This window comes from Archocentrus centrarchus, chromosome 3, assembly GCF_007364275.1.
Source record: "Archocentrus centrarchus isolate MPI-CPG fArcCen1 chromosome 3, fArcCen1, whole genome shotgun sequence".
NCBI classification, from domain to species: Eukaryota; Metazoa; Chordata; class Actinopteri; order Cichliformes; family Cichlidae; genus Archocentrus; species Archocentrus centrarchus.
Window position 1 is genome coordinate 34044420 of NC_044348.1, and position 17037 is coordinate 34061456.

Here is a 17037-nt window from a genome sequence, read left to right on the forward strand (position 1 = left end):
CAGAGGGAGAGGCCAGGGCCAAGGGGGAATTGAACCCAGACCTTCCAGATGTTATTCTAACTGGCAGCAGTGCTAACCACTGCGCCAGTTTTAAGCCTAATCTTAAAAATAGAGAGGGTGTCTGTCTCCTGAATCCAAGCTGGGAGCTGGTTCCACAGAAGAGGGGCCTGAAAGCTGAAGGCTCTGCCTCCCATTCTACTCTTAAGTATCCTAGGAACCACAAGTAAGCCAGCAGTCTGAGAGAGAAGTGCTCTGTTGGGGTGATATGGTACTATGAGGTCTTTGAGATAAGATGGGGCCTGATTATTCAAGACCTTGTATGTGAGGAGAAGAATTTTAAATTCTATTCTAGATTTAACAGGGAGCCAATGAAGAGAAGCCAATATGGGAGAAATCTGCTCTCTCTTTCTAGTCCCTGTCAGTACTCTAGCTGCAGCATTTTGGATCAGCTGAAGGCTTTTCAGGGAGCTTTTAGGACAGCCTGATAATAATGAATTACAATAGTCCAGCCTAGAAGTAATAAATGCATGAATTAGCTTTTCAGCATCACTCTGAGAAAGGATGTTTCTAATTTTAGAAATATTGCACAAATGCAAAAAAGCGGTCCTACATATTTGTTTAATATGTGCATTGAAGGACGAATCCTGGTCAAAAATGACTCCAAGATTTCTCACAGTGTTACTGGAGGCCAAAGTAATGCCATCCAGAGTAAGTATCTGGTTAGACACCATAACATCTTATTAAAAAGTTGTATTTCTTCTTATCACTAAAATTAGAGCTGTTCCCATAACTGTCTTTAGATTTACTAGTTTACTAGTATAAAAGTTATTTCTATAATACCCAGTGCCTGATGAAGATGATCAAACAAGCCTGTTCCACAGAGGCTCCTCCCACAGCTGACATCACCAATCACAGGACACCCTCTGAGCTATTTTGGCCACATACGATCCTAAACAGCAGGTAGCTGCTCAGTGTAAATGGTTTATGTTTTTAGCTTTTTAGGTCTGCAGTTCCAAATAGTTTGAACTGCGTTTCCGTGGTCGCCGCATCTGTAAGGGATGCAGGCAGATTTTGATGGAGGTTTGATGAAAGTCTGTCATCAAGATGATGAGAAACTGTTCTTAATAATAAATAATATTAAATAACCAGAGGGTCAATTACGTGTTGGTCTATGGAAAATAAAACAATTCATTTTTAAATAATCTTATTGGGCTAAAACAATCAGAATCAACAATGAATGGTGGTTCAATTTACAGTACAAAATTAAGCCAAATACAAAATTCACACCTTTATATAACAAAGTGTAATCTCTGACCGTGTTTGTTTCAGGCCACTTAAGCATGCAGAACACAATCTTGTTGTTCGGTCCAGGCTTCAGTTCTTTCGGCAGGTGAACACTCACTGTGCTGCTGGGGAGAGGGCTTTCTGATGTTTCCTGTATTATCAGCCAAAAACAGGGAGAGAAACACTGCATGTGAATACCTGTAATAACACAACGAATCTCAGCTAAGGTTGATGGAGATGAGTTTTGTGTTGCAGAACAAGCTAAAATGATGACATGTCAGTGATGATCAGGACAATGGCTAAAACTAAATTTCATGGGAATCCATCACTGCTGTTTAGACATTTTAGTCCAATGATGCCAAATTTATGGTGGTGCTGGAGGACAAGTCATTCAGATTCATAGTCTCTGAAATGTGAAGCAGCACCAAACTTTAATCCATACAGCAAATACTGAGGTTGTAGTATAAGTAATAGTATAAGTAGTATATCTCTGGTGGCCCAACTGCCCCCCCCCCCCCCACTACACACACACGGTGCCCATTCATGTTTGTGCATGTGCGTGTGTGTAACCCTCAAAAGTTAGTGGCCTTGCAGGTGCATGACAAAACGTGTTCTAGTAACCCTAATTTAATTAAAATAAAACAAATATTACTAACGTGATCATTAATTAAAATAGATGTTTAAAATGTAGTGCATACAACCCCAAAGCTGTGATGTGTTTGAAACAATTCTTTGTCTTGAAGTTTCGCCCTGGTGCTGAGACAGTAGCGTTTGCTTTTGCGTATTTCTCTCTCTCTATTTGATTGTTACAAACCTGGCTAGTAAGAAAAAGCCTTATACGTAGTTTTAGGGATTATTTTTTACTCAATGAATAAAGGACAAATGTTTAAAGGTAAACTCCAGTAAATTAATTAATAAACAGTGGATCAACCAAATAATAAACAAATAATACATTAGACCAGTGTTTTTCAACCTTTTTTGAGCCGAGGTACATTGTTTTAATTGAAAAAATCACGAGGCACACCACCAGCCAAAAATGTTAAAAAATGATACTCTGTAGCCTATATTAATAATATAGTCATTCTTATCAAAGTGTCTTGAATAGGAATCAAATAAACACAAAAAAGAACTTTATCATATAATATATATCTTCTTTCAAATAAAAAGTGCACTTAACATGTCCACTTCAAAAACACAGCTTGAACATAACAAATGCCACAACAATGTGGTCTTATAGTAGAAAACTTGAGTGTTTTGCAAACTCTAATTCTGTCCAACAGCATTCTGTTACCAGGAATAACACAACACAACACAATACATGAGATAGAGACAAGCTCACAGCTCATGACAGTTTAATATCATCATCATGCACAAGTCCCCCCGTACAATGTTTTAATGGATGAAGGTTATCATTGCTAACTATAACCCTATACCACCGAACATGTCATAATCGGCTCAGTGTACTTCAAAAAAGCCGCCGTTTGCAGAGTTACAGCAACAATTACCGTAATAACACCACAGTTGTTTGTGAAGTGCAGTTTCTCAGCTTTCAGAAACCATTTGAATTTTTCCGATAGGTCGCGTTATTACGGTGTCAAAGTGTGATGTATGAACCTAGAGATGTCCTACCAATACTTACCACAGGGGGGCAGACCGCCACTAGGGCATATAGGGGTTCTGATAGCAACAGTAGCATAATAAACAAATGAGTGAACCAGCAAGAAGTTGTCCTCCATGCTCTGTGTGTCGAGTAATAATGTTTACTTAGTGACACTATAAGGGAGCAACATAACATAAATTGGCGACGAGTCGTGTATTTCGGAATACTTTTCATCGACTGGCTGTGAAAGTTAAGTCAGCTTTGTGCAAGTTTTTGGACCGAAATGAACACCCGCGTTTTTGGATAGCTAATGTGCTGATCAACTATGAGCCAACCATCATCGGAGGGCCCGAGTGCAGCTAGTGTTACATCTGCGGATACAAGGACATCGAGTGCTTCGAGTTCATCTACAGTGCACGTAATCCCAGAAAGACGTATGATGGCTGGAATATATGGACATATGGACATTTTCGATGAGTCTGGTGAGCAATGGGCAACGTATATTGAACGTTTTGAGCATTACGTGGTGGCTAATGACATTCATGAGGCTAAGAAAGTTTCAGTACTGTTCAGTGTGATGGGACCTAAAACGTATGGACTGCTTCGTAGCTTAGTAGCTCCCGTGGCACCTGGCACAATGACTTACAAACAGGCTGTGACTGTGCTTAAAGATCACTTCACACCGAAACCGCTCGTTATAGCCGAGAGGTTCAGGTTCCACAAGCGAAATCAGGGGGAAGGAGAAACGGTAGCACAGTATGTAGCAGTGCTCAAGAAGCTATCGGAACACTGTGAGTTCGGGGCTTGCCTAGAGGACGCTCTGAGGGACAGATTTGTTTGCGGATTGAAATGCGAAGCTGTGCAGAAACGCCTTCTGACTGAGGAAAACCTCACGTTCAAGAAAGCTGTTGAACATGCAGTGTCAGCAGAGACAGCAGCACGCGACGTACAGCAGTTAAGTAATTCCCTGAAAGTAAACGCAGTGTTTTCGCAAGGTGAAAAATGCCGCCGCTGTGGGAAGGGAAATCATAGTGATGATGACTGCTGGTACAAAGACCGCGAATGTCACCAGTGCGGGAGGAAGGGCCACACGAAACGAATGTGCAGGAGTAAATCAAAAAGCAGTCATGAAAGAGAACATAAACACAAAGATATTAAGCCTGAACAGAAAAGCCATGCACACAAACGCAGCGTGAAAGATAGAAAGAAAAAGATCCATCATGTCGAGGCGAATGAAAGTGAAAGTGAAGGAACGAAATCGGATAGTGACAGTGACTTGGGACTGTATGCAGTGTCTCAGAAAGGGAAATATTCACGCATATCAGTAGTGCCAACCGTTAACGGAAAGAAAATGGAGATGGAATTGGATACAGGGGCTGCAGTGTCATTGATTCCTTGGGAACTGTACAAACGAAAGCTGTATAAGTTTCCTCTGCAACCCACTGATATCATACTAAAGACATACACAGGAGAGCCTTTGGCACCAGAAGGAGTTGTTAAAGTGCAAGTGGCATTGAACAAGCAACACGCTGTCTTGCCACTGTATGTGGTGAAGGCGGATGCTCCACCATTATTTGGCAGGGAGTGGCTGAGAGCCATTCAACTAAATTGGAGAGACTTAAAGACTGTACATGCAATTGAGTACAGACAGACAGACAGCTTAGAGACAGTGTTAAAGAGACACTCCGCTGTTTTCTCCGATAAGTTAGGCACCATGAGAGGAGTGAAAGCCAGGCTCACTCTAAGACCAAACAGTGTACCCAAATTCTGCCCACCACGCAATGTGCCATATGCTCTTCGACCGCGAGTGGAAGCTGAGCTGACACGCCTCACTGAGCTTGGCGTCATCTCACCTGTGGCGCATAGTGACTGGGCTACGCCAGTGGTGCCCGTGAACAAGAAGGACAGCGCCGTGAGACTCTGCGGGGACTTCAAAGTCACCATCAACCCAGCTCTCTGCATCGACAAGTACCCAATTCCACGTATTGAGGACTTGTTTGCTTCTCTCGCTGGAGGTCAACGCTTCAGTAAACTGGATCTATCTAATGCATATCTACAGATGGAAGTAGAAGAGAGCTCCAAGAAGTTGCTGACCATCTCAACACAGAAAGGACTGTTCTGCTTCAACCGCTTGCCGTTTGGTGTAGCGTCATCGCCCGCCTTGTTCCAGAAGGCAATGGACCAGGTGCTCCTGCCACACACTCACTGCTACCTGGACGACATACTGGTCAGTGGTCCTGACAAGCAGACACACCTGAAAACTCTGGATGCAGTACTCAGCAGGCTAGAGGAATACGGCCTGCACCTCAAGCAAGAGAAATGTCTCTTCTTCCAGGAATCCGTGGAATACCTGGGCCACATCATCGATGCTGCTGGGCTCCACAAGTCACCGGAGAAGGTACGTGCCATCGTGGAAGCACCAGCACCAGGCGATGTAAGTAAACTTCGATCTTTCCTATGAATGCTAAACTATTATGGATGCTTTATCCTGATCTGGCCACTGTGCTAAAGCCGTGAATGAACTGCTGAACAAAGAAAAGAAATGGCAGTGGACGTCAGCCTGTGCATCAGCGTTCCAGAAAGCCAAAGCACTCCTGGTATCACAAGAGGTGCTCACACACTACAACCCTGAGTTGCCGCTCCGTCTCGCTTGCGATGCTTCACCCTATGGGGTCGGAGCTGTTCTCTCGCATGTCATGCCGGATGGCGATGAAAAACCCATCGCCTATGCATCCAGAACTCTCAGCAAAGCAGAACAAAACTACGCTCAGATTGAGAGGGAGGCGTTAGCGATAGTCTTTGGAGTACGCAAGTTCCACCAGTACCTGTATGGCAATACATTCACGCTACTCACTGACCATCGCCCGCTTACAACCATCTTCAGTCCAGTGAAAAGCACACCATCTATGGCTGCAGCTCGCATGCAACGCTGGGCGCTCATGCTTTCCGCTCACAATTACACCATTGAGTACCGCAAGGGGGCCCTACATGCCAACGCTGATGGACTGTCAAGGTTACCGCTCCCTCATGCCCCCAGTGAGAAACAAGGTGCAGTGGAGGTGTTCTACACGTCACAGTTGGACACATTGCCAGTCAGCAACGCCGAGATCAAGCGTCACACCATGTCGGATTCCACCCTGTCCCGTGTCATGGAAATGGTCACAACTGGTCGTTTTCCAGCTGCAAAGGACGCAGGTGAGCTGTCTCCCTATCTCCAGCGCCGCCATGATCTCACTGTGCAGCACGGATGCCTTATGTGGGGGTTGAGAGTGATTGTGCCACCCAAACTGCGCCCCCGGGTGCTGACAGAGCTACACTCAGCACACCCAGATGTAGTAAGGATGAAGAGCTTAGCTCGTAGCTAGGTTTGGTGGCCCAGCATCGACTCCCAGATCGAGCACCAAGCAAAATCATGCCACTCATGTCAACGAGTGCAGAAAGACCCTGGCCTAGCACCCTTACACCCGTGGATGTGGCCATCCAGTCCTTGGGAACGGATACATGTGGACTTTGCAGGTCCATTTGAAGGGCACATGTACCTGGTCATAGTGGACGCACACTCCAAATGGCCCGAGGTGCACATCATGGATAGCACCACATCCAGCAAAACCATCCAAGTGCTTAGGGGACTTTTTAGTCGCTATGGCATTCCACACAGTCTTGTAAGCGACAACGGCCCTCAGTTCTGCTCTGAAGAATTCAGCACGTTTCTGAAAGCCAATGGAGTCAAACACATTCGCTCAGCACCATACCACCCTGCCTCCAATGGCTTGGCAGAGCGATTTGTGCAAACCTTCAAGCACGCTCTGAAATCTTCCAGAGGAACTACACCAGTGCAGCAGCGTCTGGATACGTTCCTCCTGACCTACCGTAACACCCCCCATGCAACAACCAAGGAAAGCCCTGCAATGCTGTTCATCGGACGCAAGCTGCGTTCTCGACTGGATTTCCTGAAACCAAGTATGGCTGGAACAGTGCACCAGTCACAAGAGGCTCAACAGCAACGACGCCAGCTACACTCTAAACAGAGACAGTTTGAACTTGGTGAGCCAGTGCTCGTGCGTGATTATAGGAGGGGGGAGGATAAGTGGACGCAAGCTGTGGTGATCGAGAAGACCGGACCAGTGTCCTACAAGGTACATGTGGGTACACAAGGGGTCTGGAAGCGTCATGTGGACCAGATGCTGACTCGGCCCGAGTCAGACCCACCAGAGACTGCAGGGAGTTTTCCTGTGAGTTGTCCGCTGTCACTTCCTCAGACAACCACACCTGACCCAAATACACCTCAACAGAAGGAGGATACTGATACAGTGCCACACACACCACATGCACCACCAAAAACACCCAAAACACTCAAGACACCACAGTCCACAGAAATGACACACACAGAACATTCAGAGACAACAGGGACTGTACGACAATATCCTGTGAGGATCACACGTCCGCCGGTACGTTACAGGGATCAGTAAACTTAACAACCACGAAAAAAAAAAAAAAAAAGAGTTGAACAATGTTGACATTCCAAGATGTTGTAAAAAAAAAAAAAGAAAAGAAAAAGTTGAAGAATGTTTAAGAATGTTTGCTTTTGTAGAATGTTGTTAAATGGTTCTGAGTTTTGATATTTGAAGTGATTATAAGCTGTGACATAACTCTCCTATTTTCTGGTAATGTTGTGGAGAAGTAAAGAAAGAAATAATCTCATGTAGTTTAAAAGGGGATATAATGTCTTACGTTTGTTTCCGAAGAAATGTTTTTGTTACTGACAACAAATCTTAGTGGGGAGGAGATATGTGATGTATGAACCTAGAGATGTCCTACCAATACTTACCACAGGGGGGCAGACCGCCACTAGGGCATATAGGGGTTCTGATAGCAACAGTAGCATAATAAACAAATGAGTGAACCAGCAAGAAGTTGTCCTCCATGCTCTGTGTGTCGAGTAATAATGTTTACTTAGTGACACTATAAGGGAGCAACATAACATAAATTGACAAAGTTTCTTTGATCAGCCGCCTCAGGCTCTGTACTAACCAGCTGTTCGGCTAGTAGCGGCGATTGCCCAGCAGTATAGGGTTATAATAAGTATGCTGTGTGTGCGTTTCAGATGGCTCTCATGTTGCAAAACTACCGCTGAGAACTGTCGGTCTGGGCATTCAACCGGTGCTTTGCATCCCTCCAGTTTCTTGCTGTCGGGTTTTAAAAATGATTCTGGTGAAGGAGTCGCTCTCATGCCTCCGCTAGTGACGACACTCCCAGGCCAATCGGTGGCATGCTGTACTCGGCGTCACATTGTATCGCCTTGGATCGCTTAGAACCTCGGGTGAGTGAGTAAGGAAAAAGGACCAGCAAAGTGTCAGCAAAAGGACGCCATTTTCTAAAGGAAATGCCGTCAAATCACGGGGAGTCGAGTCGACCCGCAGCGAGTCGTTCCGTATGGAAACGCGGCTCAATTCTCTTGTCTCTATGTACAATGCAATTCGCTATCTGCTGCTGTCTAGTCTAGTGATATGGAAGAGTATTACATGATTATGCTCCAGTCACTTCTACAGCACAGACACTCGTGGCATATTACGTGAAACTGGATGATTTCCCACGGCACACCTGACGATCTTCCACGGCACACTGGTTAAAAAACACTGCATTAGACAGAGAGCAACAGTTCAGAAAGTTCTAGACTAACTTCTCTGTTCAGTGCATCTTATCTTGAGGCTCGGCCACAGAACGTACAATTAAAACATCACCAATGTCACCATTGTCACGTGAGTTGAGATCTTGATTACCTGGTACCAAGTGGACAATCATAATTTAGATTATAAAGATTGTTAGAGAATGAATTGTATGTCTTAGAATCAAATAATGAGTGTATGAAACGCAGATATGATAAGTTGAAGGAATGTATTAGGAAATTGGGAAATCATGGAGCCAGGGTAAAAAGAGGAACTCGAAACTGTTGCCTAGAGACGAGTAGGAGCAAAGTTGAAAACATGTTAAAAATGTCCCAAAGTGGAAAAGTGCCTAAAAAACCCATATATTAAATAGAAATGAAGTAATGCTTAAGTCTAAACACCCCAATTGGTTAAAGGCAGTGGGGTGATGGTCTGTCATGATGAAGTATGGAAACTAGGATGTGTCTTAGAATTAAGGTATAAAAGATGATGTGCAGAAACATCGGGGGAGAATTTCAGGAGCTTCTTCCCCGCACCAGGACTGCTCTGCAGAGAGGATCGGACCAAACCCTCTGTCGATTACTAATTCGACTTTGAACAGTTCTGCAGTTCATTCTCCCTGCCTAACAGTTGGAGTTGGAAGTATCTTCGCTGTCGGAGTTCTATTTTTTGGATTTTATACTGATTCAGAGAGGACTTCTGCACAAAAGGTGAAGATCACAAAGAGGACAGTTAACAGAAGGACAGAAACATCGGCCTTTCGGACTTCTCCTTTTCTTCCCCCACTTCACTGAGGCAGTTCCTACTACGACTGGAGTAGGGTGTGGTCGCTTCGGCCGAGTGACTCACTCGAAGCCTGTCCTTCCAAAAGGATTTATTAACAAATTGGACATTTTCATTCTCCCCTCTTCAACAACCCAGCTCATAAGTAATTCCTTTTGATTGAGATTTAACTATTTTGATGTAAGCTTTATGATTGATTTTAATTGAGTCTGAATTCTGAATTTTGAGTTAATTTACTGAATTTTAAGGGTTGATTAATGATTGATTTGGAGCTTTGAAAATTGCTTGAGCTGAACCTGCAAAATAAAATTTGACTTCAAAAAGTCAGAATAGTTCTTCTGAGAAGTATTGCTCCCCGTTATGGTACACTTAGTCTCATGATAGTAAAAGCTAGGCAATTTAGCTTTAACATCTAGCTCTGTCTTGGTCACACTAGTCTAGTATCCACTTAAAAAACTACTATATGTCCCTAGGGCTTTCTGCCTAGCCTTTAAATTTTAACCTGGCACGTAACAAGTGCACAGATCCATTAGGGGTAAGCCACCACATCTGATGGGACTGAACTTTGGACCCAGCTGCGGGACGCCTCCCTGACTGGCAGTACCGGAGGAGCAGAGGAAGCGGATGTCAGGATTAACGGTGGTAAGAAGCCAAGCGAGTTACCCCGCCACAGCTTTAAGTAGTGTTACGGTGAATCAGTTGGGGTAATATTTCGCTGACATGTAGCCAGGACCCTGTTTAAACGGAGAAGCTGTCACAACTGAACCTGTGGGATCTAACACCATGTTCTATCATTAATCTGGACAAGATTTCTCTATGACAAATTAAAACATCTGTTAGATGATGTGCTTATGACTCCACAGCTGAGGAATCTGAGTCATGAAAACCAGCTTGAACAAGACTGAGTGACGAAGGTCAACTCATAGCACTCAGAGACTGTTTATGTTCAGATAAGAGGCTGTAAGTATAAAAATATTTTGGCTGGACAGGAACACGGGCTCAGAGAGAGAGAGCACACACACAGGCTGTCTCTTCTGAGTCCCCACATCCATGTGTGTATATTTTCTGATTCTTTAATACATTAAATGTCTTACTTTTTAATTAAAGTGTTTCAGGTGTCTTCCTTCATAAAAAAAACCTGTTTACCTGTCAGTAGCAGTTTTTGCAGCGGATGGGTGAATGTGTCCTGACAGGGCCTACTAACAGATGAAAATAAAATATCTATTACTAACGTGATCTTTAATTAAAGTAGCTTTTTAAACTGTAGTGCATACAATGATGAGTAGTGCAATGTGTTTCCCATGTTAAACATGGAGTGTCTGCTGTGTGATCAGCTGACATGGAGTTTTTGTTGTTTGGATCAGATGACTGTACAAAGGCTCTGTTTGGGACTGTTCGTGTTGGTGTTTCTGTGTTTAGTTACAGTGTTATCAGTTATGTTGTGTCTGTCTCTCATTGTTATTATTAGTTTGAGATGTGAATTACACACGTCTGGTATTGAGGGTGCTTTAGTAATGGGACACTGTGACTGTGATGGCTGTAGCCGCTAATGGCCTACAGTCACCATAGCTGTTTGATGGCACGTCTGTGCATTCTATGAAAAATCTGAAGTTTCTGTATACAACCAGTGAGTGGAGGTCAGGAACTGAAAAGTTAACTCAAAATCTCAGTTTCTTTTGTTTTACTGGAGTGTGTCACAGGATTTTTGTACCACTTCAATGTATTGCACAATTTATTTTTCTGTTTCAAGTACAGAGCTCAATTGATATTGATTCAGGAGCATCACTGAAACTGACCTGAAACCATTAAAAGTGATGATTCACAGAATGGGTGAGTTCAGTTTCAGTGATGCTCCTGGAACAATATTAATTGAGCTCTGTTCTTGGTTTGTAAAACGAATGTAGATGTTGGATCCTTCATGATCAAAAGCCCTTATCATATCATCAGTGTAATATTTTGGAAAAATACAATATGCTCAATTTTGAAAATGTTATTAAATTTAAAAATAGCTGCTTGATCTATAAAGTTCTTCATGGACTAGCTCCAGTTCCACTTTCAACATACATTAATCAAGAACTGACCGAGGTTTTGGCACCAGAGCCTCTTCCAGAGGAGACCTTGAGATCCCCCGTAGAAAAACAACCTTTGGACAAACAGTTCTGTCAGTCAGAGGGGGTCATTTCTGGAATACTGTACCGACTAACATCAGAGAATGCTCCACTTACAGTACTTTTAAAAAGCACCTTAAGCAGTTCATTAAAAGTTCCCAGACATGTTCGCACTTTCACTAATTTTTTTTTTTTTTTTTTTTCTCCTTTATTTCTTTTTCCATTTGTATATTGTTTTAATGTTTGTCAATGTGTTGTCTTTTACTACTATTGTATATTCATGACGTTTTCTGTTGTTTGTCCTTCTGCCTAGGGACTACAGATGCAAATTAGCAAATATGCTATAATCTGGCTCATTTACAATCTGTACTAAGTATTGATTGTTTTATTAATGTGCATTGTCCCAAATAAATAAAATAAAATAAAAATGAGGTTTGTATAGTTTGAGCATAGTTTAATCTTTTTAATCCAATCAGTGATGTTAATGGTTTTTATAGAAAAGCAGACCAGAGAATCTACCTCTGTGGTATACAAGGAACTGTTACACACACCAGTAAAAGAAAGTAACATGGATTTTGAAATAACTGTTGAAATCCTGACCTCTGCTCAGTGATTAAGTAGAAGCATTGCAACTTTAATGCCAAAATCAAGATATACACTTAAACAGCTACAGTGACTGTAGGGGATTAGCAGCTACAGCCGTCTCAGGAACGGTGTCCCATTACTGTCCACCCTCAATACTATCAATACTCAATAATATCTCTAAAACTAATATTAACAATGAGAGATGAACACAACATAACAGATAACACTGTAACTAAACACATAAACACCAACATGAGCACTCCCATGAGCCTTTGCTCTGATGGCCTCCCCTTGACTGTCTCTATAGCTTAACAAATTCCCATATTTTACCCCTCTGTCCCAGCGTCATCCCGTATTTTTATTTTCCCGTATTTTCAGTTTTCAATTTTTTTAAAGCATTCCTGTGCCGCTCAAAACTGAATTGTCACTATCACTAGGTTAGTGCTGACAGCCAGAACAACCCCATAAAAACAACTGGACCTCAGTGAGCCCTTTTCACAGAGTTCGGTGACGTGTTTCCAGTTTAGTTTAGCTGGCTAGCAGCGTAAAGAAAGCCACGCTAGGGCTCAGTGTTGCCAACTTAGCATTTTTTTTTTTGCCCCATAAAGCAATAAAGCAACAGCAAAATCCTGCGCTGTCACCGTGTTTTGTGTACATAAAGCCTTCCTACTGCTTCCCTTCCTACGCTTTGGCATCTCCCAGACCTCACTTTGTCTCCACCCTCCAACCCCCGAACCTCACTTAAACACCGAGCCGGCCCACCCGCTCCCTCCGCTCCCATCCCCGGTCCTCGCTTTGGTCTTTCTCAACCTTTGAGACAGGTGACAGCGAGTTTTCTTACACAAGTGGCAACAGTGTCCCAGATAAAGGAGGAGGGTTGGATGTAGTTAGCAGTCTCACCCCACAGTGTTTTCGTTAAATTTGATACATTGAACAATACGGGACAAAATTGATCTATGTGGGTCTAGGCAAAGCATTAAAGTTATTTCATAAAGTTCATTTGTAGTTCTAAACATATTCATGGTGGGTTTTTTTTCTTCACTTTTTGTCTCTCCAAAGATGTTTTTCCTCTCTTCTGCAGCCTCAATTGCAACTACAGTACATCCAAATGAACAATTATGCAAATTAGGTGATGATGTCATATAGTGACCTCTATTTTCAGCAGCGGAAAATTTCCCGTATTTTTAAATACAAAACTTGACAGGTATGCTCCGAAAACGGCGGAGCACTTTTTGCAATTAAGCGATATATTGATAAAATGAGCTGATATTTGAGGTTTACACATTTACGTTCTGAAAACATTTTAAAAGTGTCACAGAAACAGTCATTTTTCAAGCTTTTTGGCTGCTATCCTCCGCCATTTTTATGTTTGAGTTTTGGTGCACAATGAATCATGGGATATGGTAGGCCACGAAGGATACACCTGACCCATCCTTCAAATTCGAGAAAAGAAGGATGCATTCGTCGACCGCATTTGGAGAAACCTTAGAACTTGGACAGCCTTCGTCGCCTCGCTGTGGCATAATCAGCCTACAAACGTGGCCTTCGAAGGACGCGGCCCCTGAATTTGGACACAGCTCTTGACTGCATACTGAGGAGGTAATTCTATGGCAGGCCATTTTAACATAAAATCCGATTCACCCCACTTACATTCCAGATATCTGAAATTGATTTATGACTAGTCGTATTAGTAAATTGAGATATCTCTAATTATGTTTTGACTAGTCAAAATACCTTTTTGAGATATCTCTAATTACATTCTGACTAGGGCTGCATAAAACGATTATTTTAGTAATCGAGTATTCTATCGATTATTCCAGCGATTAATCGAGTAATCGGATAAGAAATACTTTTTTTTATTAACAGTTTATCTGCATATTTTAACTTCCGTAATGCAGTTTCTCGCCATGTAAACAAACAGCGGTGAATGGAGCAGCTACAAAGTTCTCTTTTCTTCACCTTAACACTTGCTGATCAGGTGCTTGATGAAGGACCTCCAGCTGTTTCACAGACTTAATGGTGGTTACTAAAAGAAAAAGCTGCTGTTTTGGACGCTGGAAAAACATTTCCTTTTTCACTACTTGAGCTCACCGTCACAGCTTCGCCTCTTTGCGCTTGCGCAGTTAAAACCGCTGCCTGCTATGAGTGTTTCCAAAAACTAGTGGCTGCGGGAGCCATGGCGCATGTGTGAGTAATGGTGTAATGCTTTGTATTCACAAGCATTCTCGAAAATACATTTCTACTGCAGGTCTATATTTAGTCACTAATAAGGGATTAAAGTATAAAAAATATTTTGAAGGAGCCCCTCGGTCCTGGGGGGCGGGCCTTCCGGTACCGAACCATCGCTAGTGCTAATGGCCCGCGCTCGCTAGCAAAGCAGTTCTGGTAGCTACAGCTGAAGTAAAGACAAAAATAGCAGCTGAAATTCTCAGCAAGCAAAACACACACAGACACACAGAGAGCAGTGGAGGCGTGGAAATGCATGTCAGCGACAGTTGCCACCCGTCACGTAAATTACGGAACACGGCATGTTACGGAGCCGTATTCCACGGAGTCCCGTAACATACGGGGTTCTGTATTTTACGAGACAGGTGGCAACTCTAGTGATGATCCACTCTGTGTGAAATGAAATCCATCGCAGCGACGGAGAGCTTTTTAGAATGTGTGCTTGTGTATACGTGAGTGATTCACACTCCAGTCCAGTAGGTGGCGGTAATGCAGTTCTATGTTGGTTTGCCAGCCCCCCAATAAACCCACAAAAAAACGTCAGCACTAATGCTGCTAATGCTAGTGAGGAGCGCCGCTTACACCGAGACAGCTGAGCGCTGCAGAGTTTAAACGAAGCATCGACACAGTAAATTTGTTTCGATAAATTTTTAGAATCGATTTAATCGAGTTAATCGATGAATCGTTGCAGCCCTAATTCTGACTAGTCGAAATGACGTCAGATTTACCATTCGTTTGTATGGTGGCTTCAATTCAGGATCTGAAACTCACATTTCAGATATCTACAATTAAATTATGACTAGTCATAAAGTTAATTCAAGATATCTTGTTTTTTATTCTGACTAGTCATAATTCTAATTAAAGATATCTAAAATGACACCATATTTCAAGATATCTTAAATGTAATTTTAGATAGGTGATAAATAGTTTTGATTAGTGCAAATTAAATTCTAGATATCTTGAAAGCAAATAATGACTAGGCAAAACTAAATTAGAGATATCTAGAAATGTAATTGTGACTAGTCAAAATGCCTTTTAAGATATCTCAAAATGAATTACAGATATCTTGAATTAGACGGCTTTTCTATTTAAGATATGTTAAATTAAGTCAGAATGACTTTCCCCCGCTTACAGTGCTGTCCGCTTACAGTGCTGTCCTGAGCTCCCTTCCCAGACGTCTCAACCCCCATTCACACCTTTGTTCCAGTGACCTCAATAGGCCACAGGAAACAATGGAGCGGAGTCCTAAATTGGTTTCAACTGAAACCACTGATTAAATATGACCCACGCCCCCTTCACACCTGGGCACATGTGTTCACGCACATGATCAATAGAGGGTCATAACCACCTCCAGGGGACTACGCCCACAGGGGTTTAAATACCTGGGTCTCTCCATCATTTGGTTGAGAACTGAAGAAGCCTTTCGGATGAGAGGTGAAACGTCTTCAAGAAACAAAAAGAAGTCCAGTCGCCTTTTTCAAGCTCCAGAGACTACTATGACCTGGATGACTGAGAATCTACACAGACAAGTCAGAATGACGTTTGAGACATCTTGAATTACGGAGCATTTTGGCAGAATGTTTATAAGGCAGTTTGTTAAAACAGCCTGCCATAAAATCAGAGATTCTGTGCAGATTTCTGAAGCAGTCTTTAAGTACACGATTCTCGCGCTCTCCTCATATCCCATACTGAAGAGCTCTTTCTATATTGTTGTATTTTATTACAATTTTGTCCAGAACGGCCAGCGCCATTGCAACCACCTGAAATTCTACACAGGCAATTGTTTGGACAGCTCAATACAGCACAAGGGGGCTTACTTGCAATCAATTCAGATATCTAAAACGTAATTTTGACTAGTTTGAGAGATCTTAAATTGTAATTAGGGATGTGTGACCTGTCAAATGACAAATCCGGTGACATCATTTGCGATATCTTGAAAGGAATTTTGACTCGTTGAAATTTAATTGAAGATATCCTGAATTATTATTCTTACTAGTCAGAATGTAATTGCAGATATCTTAAATTACCATTCTGGATAGTCAAAATGTAGTTTTGTCTAGTCAAAATGCAGTTTTTTAAATGTAATTACAGATAAATGGATTTTTTGTTAAAACGGCCTGCCATAGTAATTCAGCCATTTGACTCAGGTGTGTTGGATCAGGGACACATCTAAAACCTGCAGGATTCCGGACCTCAAGGCGTGGAGTTGAGGATCCCTGTCCTAAACCTTTGCAGGCTGCAGGCACAGGGTTTCTAGTACTGTTATTTTATATATAAAAAAAAAAAAGGTTATTTAGGAGTGGGAGATTTTGTAAATTGATTTAAACATGGTTGTTGATTTGATGTGTTTTAGCAACACCCTTTAATCAACTTTATTCTGCTGTAGGCTATTGAGTTGCGTCTGTTGAAGAAAAGCTGGGCAGAAATGTTTCAGTAAGACTTAGAATCTCTGTTAATGATGAAAAAGTATAGAAACATGGTTAATGGGTAAAGTGCTGTATCATTTTGACTTACAAACAAAAAGGATTTTTATTAAGGTATGCACAAAAACTGAGACACTGTGTCAACCTATGTAATATCGTGTTCTGACTGTGAATCATGCTATGGGGTAAACCTGTGTGGAACTTTATAAAGTGGTCAGAAAAGAAAGAGATTCTGTAGCTGTAATGTTTTCAACAAACTGACAGGTTTTATCACGCTCAGTTGAAACAGCGTTGGTGCTAAAACAGAAACAAGGATTACATGTTTAATTTCCAAATGACCTGGAGTGGTGGCCTAGGGGAGA

General features: G+C 42.3%; 1 pseudogene; it reads left to right on the forward strand.

Moving 5' to 3' along the window:
- The first annotated feature begins 4319 nt into the window (after positions 1-4319).
- Positions 4320-7353, forward strand: LOC115778265 (uncharacterized protein K02A2.6-like; annotated as a pseudogene).
- The last annotated feature ends 9684 nt before the right edge of the window (positions 7354-17037 follow it).